Raw genomic sequence first — 7,422 nt, 5'->3', positions numbered from 1 at the left:
ATTTTGTCGACATCCTTCCTATAATTTGGCGACCAGAACTGCACACCATACTCCAGACTCGGCCTCACCAATGCCCTGTACAATCTCAACATTACATCCCAACTTCTATATTCGATGCTCTGATTTATAAAGGCAAGCATACCAAACGCCTTCTTCACCACCCTATCCACATGAGATTGCACCTTCAGGGAACAATGCACAGTTATTCCCAGATCCCTCTGTTCCACTGCATTCCTCAATTCCCTACCATTTACCCTGTACGTCCTATTTTGATTTGTCCTACCAAAATGCAGCACCTCACACTTATCAGCATTAAACTCCATCTGCCATCTTTCAGCCCACCCTTCCAAAAGGCCCAAGTCTCTCTGTAGACTTTGAAAATCTACTTCATTATTAACTACACCACCTATCTTAGTATCATCTGCATACTTACTAATCCAATTTGCCACACCATCATCCAGATCATTAATGTAAATGACAAACAACAGTGGACCCAACACAGATCCTTGGGGTACTCCACTAGACACTGGCCTCCAACCTGACATACAGTTGTCAACCATTACCCTCTGGTATCTCCCATTCAGCCATTGTTGAATCCATCTTGCAACCTCACTATTAATACCCAACGATATGTCCTCCTCTTTTTTGTTAGTCAGTTTAGTTTAGCTTATTGTCACGTGTACTGAGGTTCACTGAAAAGTTGGTTGGTTGCGTGTTATCCAGTCAACAAAAAGACTATACATGAATACAATCATGACATTTAGTGCAAGATAACATCCAGCAATGTCCAATAAAGATAGTTTGAGGGTCTCCAATGAGGTAGCTGGGAGGTCGGGACCGCTTTCTTGTTGGCGATAGGATGGTAACCGAGCTCCTGGGGAAAACCCACACAGTCACGGGGAGAACGTACAAACTCTGAACAGACAGCACCCGTAGTCAGGATCGAACCTGGGTTTCTGGTACTGTGAGACTGCAACTCTACCACTGTGCCACCATGCCGGTAATGTGGCTCCTACATCTTATGAATATTAACTATGGACCAACCACTTTGAAGCTCTGGCCAAGAAAGCACATTTACACTTCTATTCCCTCAGAAGATTGAGAAAGTTCAGCATATCTCCAAAGACTCTTACTGTATTTTACGGATGCACCATTGAAAGCATCCTATTGTGTTGCACCACAGCTTGGTTTGGCAACAGCTCTGCCCAAGACGGCAAGAAACTGCAGAGTTGTGGATGTAGCCCAGTCCATCACACGGACCAGACTCACCACCATCGAATCCTTCTACATTTCACTCTCCCCCGGGAAAGCAGCCAACATAATCAAGGACCATTTTTACCCCAGTCATTCCTCCTTCACCCCTCTCCCATCCGGTAGAAAATACAAAAGCTTAAAAGCACGTACCACCAGACCTTCGTCTCCCAAGTTATCAGGCTATGAGCCCTCCCTGATAAGCTAAAAACGTAGTTCTGATCTTCCAACCTACGTCATTGCAGACCTTGCACTTTTTAAAATTTCACTTTCTCGGTTGCTGTAAAGCTACAATGGCGAAACACTATATTCTGCAAACGTTCCCCTTTGCACTACCTGTTGCACTTGTGTATGGCTTGAATGTATTCATGTTTGGCATGATGTGACTGGATAGCATCTAACAAAAGCTTTTCACTGAACTTCAGTATCCGTGAGAATAATAAACAAATACCTATAGCAGCTTTGGCAATGGCACCTACGTTCCAGGAATGTATAAAATGTATTGTCTCCCTCCTGTTGTTATTATAGGTTTGCTTGTAAAGTGTGAACGTGCAAATTGTGGGTTTGAAATGGCTGCTAAAATGTCCCCACACTTCCTCAATGATTCAATCTGACATCTTGTGTAAAGGATTGAAAAAATGTAAGCAGTAGATTAAAAGTGTATCCGTCACCCCAAGTGAACATTTGGAAACAATTATGGCTAATGTGCAAATGCAAGCCTCACAGGCGAGATTTTATACATTGATAAAAGTGTAGTTGCTGAGAGCATCAATGTGCAATGAAATCGGCACTTTCTAGAGTACCCTCTGCTGATCAGCAGACGTTAATATCCAGCGCCCTCTTTTGGTTGCCATGCAAATTACAACGGCAAACTTCGTTATGGGTGCAGCTGGGAGAGGCCCTGCCTCACAGCGCCAGAGACCCCTGTTCAATCCTGACCTCGGGTGCTGTCTTTGCGTGGAGTTTGCACGTTCTCCCTGCAACCATGAGTTTCCTCCGGGTGCTCCAGTTTCCTTCCCCATCCCAAAGACCTGCTAGTTTGTAGGTTAATTGCCCCTGGTGTGTAGGGAGTGGATGAGTAAGTGGGATAACATAGAACTAGTGATCGATGGTCAGCGTGGACTCTGAGCTGAAGGGCCTGTTTCCATGTTCTATCTATAAAATTGAAAAACCAAAACTAAAAACAATGCCAGAAAAAACTATGTGAGGAGATAAGGACCAATGTTTTCCTTGTCAATCTGAAGAAGGGTCCCAACCTGAAACATGACCTATGCATGTCCTCCAGAGATTCTGTCTGAAGAGGTCGTTCTTGTATCTGCCTCAACCACCTCCTCTGGCAGCTTGTTCCGTATGCCCACCATCTTCTGAGCTGGCAATGTGAAATTGCACCTAACGGCAGCGGCTGACTAGCAGTCTGTCCGTCTTTTTTTTGTTGAGTGTCGGTGTTGGGATGATTTTTATATATATTTTTTTGGTTGTGTATGTGTGGGAGGGGGTGGTGGTGTGTGGGGGGTGGGTGTGGGTGGGTGGGTGTGGGGAACTTTTCTCTTCCTCACGGCGCGGGATGCGGCTCGGCTGCGGGGCCTAACATCCCCCGGTGCGGCTCGGCCGCTGGACTTTACATCCCGGTGCGGCTTGGCCGCTGGACTTACATCGCCCGGTGCAGCTCGGCTGCGGGGCTTAACACCGCCCGGTGCAACTCGGCTGCGGGACTTTACATCGCCCGGTGCAGCTCGGCTGCGGGGCTTAACACCGCCCGGTGCAGCTCGGCTGCGGGGCTTAACACCGCCCGGTGCAACTCGGCTGCGGGACTTAACACCGCCCGGTGCGGCTCGGCTGCGGGACTTTTCACCGCTGGTGCGGCTCGGCTGCGGGACTTAACACCGCCCGGTGCGGCTCGGTTGCGGGACTTTTCACCGCTGGTGCGGCTCGGCTGCGGGACTTAGCTGCGCAGGGCTTGGTCGCGGGCCTTTCATCGCCCGGTTCGGCCGCGAGACGTTTCAGCGCCCGGTGCGGGGACTGTGCGGGTCGGTCGGGGACGAGCTGTCTGTCCGTGGGCGTGGGGAAGAGAGGGGAAGTTTTGTTGCCTCCATCACAGTGAGGGGGTGTTTGGAGTCACTGTGATGGACGTTTGTGTTGGGGTTATGTGTCTTGTGTTCTTTTTTTTTTCTATGACTGCTATGTAGTTTCGTTCGGTACTTCGGTACCGAACGACAAATAAAGCTTTGTTATACCTGTTATATACCTGTTATAACCCCTCTCTATAGAGCAGATTAAAACTGTACCTTTTAGTCAATAGTCGTTTCAATAGTCAATAGTCAATAGTCGTTTATTTGTCACATACACATAAATGTGCAGTGAAATGAAAAATTACCCGCAGTTCAACAATAAGACCAATAAGAATAATCAATAAAAATGCAATAACACATACAACCATAAACCAAACAAAAGAAACATCCATCACAGTGAGTCTCCTCCAGTCACCTCCTCACTGTGATGGAAGGCCAGAATGTCTTTTCTCTTCCCCTGCCGTTTTCTCCCATGGTCAGGCTGTTGGAGTTCCCACGTTGGGGCGGTCGGGGCTCCCGACATTGGAGCCCCCGCCGGGCAGAGAAAATCCCGCTACCTATTCCAGGCCACGCCGGACGGTGAAAGGTCGGGCCGACCCAAGCCCCGCGATCCGGGGCGGGCGAAGACGCTGCCACTGCCGCTGCCGCTGCCGCTGCCGCTGCCGCTGCCGCTGCCGCTGCCGCTGCCGCTGCCGGAGCTCCCGATGTCGGCTCCCAACCAGGGGCCTGCGGGCTTCCGACGTCCACGCGGCCCGCGCCGGAGCCTCCGGAGACGAGTCGCAGCCGCTCCCGCAGCATCCGAAGGCAGCCAGCGCCGCAGGTGGTGAGTTCGGGCCGCGGGCTCTGCGAACCAGAGCTCGGGTGGTCCCAGCTGGAGGCCGCCAGCTCCAGGTGCATGGCCGGTGGTAGGCCGCAGCGTGAACAGAGACACGACACAGAACAAAGGTCGCGTCTCCGTTCGGGAGAGACAATGTTACAGTTCCCAGTTCCCACCCCCCCCACATAACACATAACCCCCCCCCCCCCCCCCCACATAACACACAACCGCAAACACTACACCATATTTAAACTACAATTCAGACAAAAACAACAAAAAACACAAAAGACAAACGGACTGTAGGCAAGCCGCAGCTGCGAGGGCAGCGCTGGCTGCTCCTAGCCCTAAAGCCCAAAGCAACAGGTCTAGAAAATTACACTGGCAACTTCTAATCACATGGAGATGCTGTCTGACCCGCTGAGTTACTTCAGCACTTTGTGTCCTTGAGTGCATTAACCAGCATCTTCTGTTCTTTGGGTCTATATTCTCAGTTTATATTTATGTCTATCTTTGGTATAAACCAGCATCCTCAGTTCCTCTCCACGCACACACACACACATATATATATATATGTATATGTATATGTATGTATATATATGTATATGTATATGTATATGTATATATATATATATGTGTATATATATATATATATATATATATATATATATATAATATATATATATATATGCTGGAGTCTGAAGAAGGGTCTCGACCCAAAAAGTCACCCATTCCTTCTATCCAGAGATGCTGCCTGTCCCGCTGAGTTACTCCAGCATTTTGTGTCTATCTTCGGTGTAAACCAGCATCTGCAGTTCCTTCCTACACACATATATATATATATAAACACACTAAGATGTAAGATGTATGCTACGTAAGTTATATACTAATATGTAACGGATTTGGAAAAGGAGAACAGATGAGAATGAAGGTTTGCAAATGTATTGTAATAATTATTTGCACATTGGATGGGTCGGTTTCCAGACATCTGGTCAAACACAAATTGTTTCCTGGTAGAAACAAAGAACAGCAGATGCTGGTTAATGTATGTTTCCGGGTATTCCTTATTCCCTGGTGGTCCAGTGTTCTTGACATCTCAAAGTGTTCTATGTTCTCTAAATTACATTAGTGTTCAATGAGTTATTTAAGAGATAGCATGGAAATCCATTTAGGCAACTTCAATTGAAAAACGAGTTGAATAACTAAGTGAAAGGGTTTGGTTGCTGATGAATGTGGGTCCATGTGTCGATAGTTATTTGCAGTGTGAAATACAGCCCCTGACAGGATCAGAAATTATTTCTCAGCACATTTGTCAGTGATACACTCATCTTCTCTCCAATTCCCAGAACAATACAGATGAACCAACTGAAAGGAAACGTGCCCGGTATAATTTTGAAATTTATTGTAATAATCTGCACGGTACATCAACATTTGCTATTAGGACAGGTTTAGAGGGATATGGGCCAAATGCAGGCAGGTGAAACAGGTGTAAATGGGCCATGTTGGTTGGCATGGGCAAGCAAGTTGGGCTGAAGGGCCAGTTTCATATTATTTCAGATACAGCGCGGAAACAGGCCTTTTCGGCCCACCAAGTTCGCGCCGCCCAGCGATCCCCGCACATTAACACTATCCTACACACACTAGGGACAATTTTTACATTTACCCAGTCAAATTAACCTACATACCTGTACGTCTTTGGAGTGTGGGAGGAAACCGAAGATCTCGGAGAAAACCCACGCAGGTCACGGGGAGAACGTACAAACTCCTTACAGTACAGCACCCGTAGTCAGGATCGAACCTGAGTCTCCGGCGCTGCATTCGCTGTAAAGCAGCAACTCTACCGTTGTGCCACCGTGCCGCCCACGCTGTATGACTCTATGACTCTATTTTGAGGTCCCCACCCAAAACGTTATCAATCCACGTTGTCCAGAGATGCTGTCTGACCTGCTGAGTTACTCCAGCATTTTGTCTCTTTTTTTTCCCCAACATTTGTTGTACTGCTTCAACTCAATGATTACAAGTCATTTACTTGTAACTCTGTCGCTAAAGCTCGTGTGTAACTTTTAGAAGATTTCAATCACTCAGTAATTTAAATTCTTGTCCATAACCTTCAGAGTTACTCCAGAGTTTAGTGTCCCCCACACCTATATCCACCTATCACTTGCCAGGCTTTGTCCGACTCCCACCTCATTTCCAGCCTTCTCCCTGAGGTGCTGCCTGTCCCGCATGACCTGCCTGAGGTATTCCAACACTATGTGTCTTTTTTTGATATACCAGCATCTGCAGTTCCTTGTGTCGAATAAACCTACAGTTTCTTTATGACCCAAGAAAATCTTCACAAAGACAATGTACCAGGCCCAGCATTATAAAGGGTTCACGCAACTGATCTCCCGGTGGCCCAGCACTTTAACTCCCCCTCCCATTCCCAGTCTGACCTCTCTGTCATGGGCCTCCTCCAGTGCCATAGTGAGGCCCGCAGGAAATTAGAGCAGCAGCACCTCATATTTCGCCTGGGCAGTTTGCGGCCAGGTGGTATGAACGTCGACTTCTCCAACTTCAGATAGCTCCTCTGTCCCTCCCTTCCCCTCCTCCTTCCCAGATCTCCCTCTATCTTCCTGTCTCCACCTATATCCTTCCTTTGTCCCACCCCCGACATCAGTCTGAAGAAGGGTCTCGACCCGAAACGTCACCCGTTCCTTCTCTCCCGAGATGCCGCCTGACCTGCTGAGTTACTCCAGCATTTTGTGAATAAATCGATTTGTACCAGCATCTGCAGTTATTTTCTTATATTATAAAGGGTTAGTTATATTTGGCCATATGAAAAACTGCAAGCTTAGCTTGGGAATAAGCTCATGTATACCTTGGTATACCTTGATGCTGTTGAAGTAAAGATGGTTGAAAGCTTCAAGTTCCTAGGAGTAAATATCACCAGCAACTTGTTCTGGATAGCTGTATTGAAGCCAAGAACGCACACCAATGCCTCTACTTCTTTCCCCCAACTCCCCCCCCCCCCTCCCCCTCCACCACCTCTACCAGCTGTCTGAAGAAGAGTTCCGACCCGAAACGTCATCAATTCTCTTTCTCCAGAGATGCTGCCTGGCCCGCTGAGTTACTCCAGCATTTTTTGCCTATCTTCGATATAAACCAGCATTTGCAGTTCTTTCCTCTACTACCTTAGAAAAGCTTAGGAAGTTCGGCACATATCCCAACAACTCTTACCAACATCTACAGAAGCACCGTAGAAAGCATTTTATTGGGATGAATGACAGCATGATTTGGGATTAGCTC

Source organism: Rhinoraja longicauda, chromosome 18 (assembly GCF_053455715.1).
Source record: "Rhinoraja longicauda isolate Sanriku21f chromosome 18, sRhiLon1.1, whole genome shotgun sequence".
Classification (NCBI taxonomy): Eukaryota; Metazoa; Chordata; class Chondrichthyes; order Rajiformes; family Arhynchobatidae; genus Rhinoraja; species Rhinoraja longicauda.
This window is presented reverse-complemented; position numbering follows the sequence as displayed.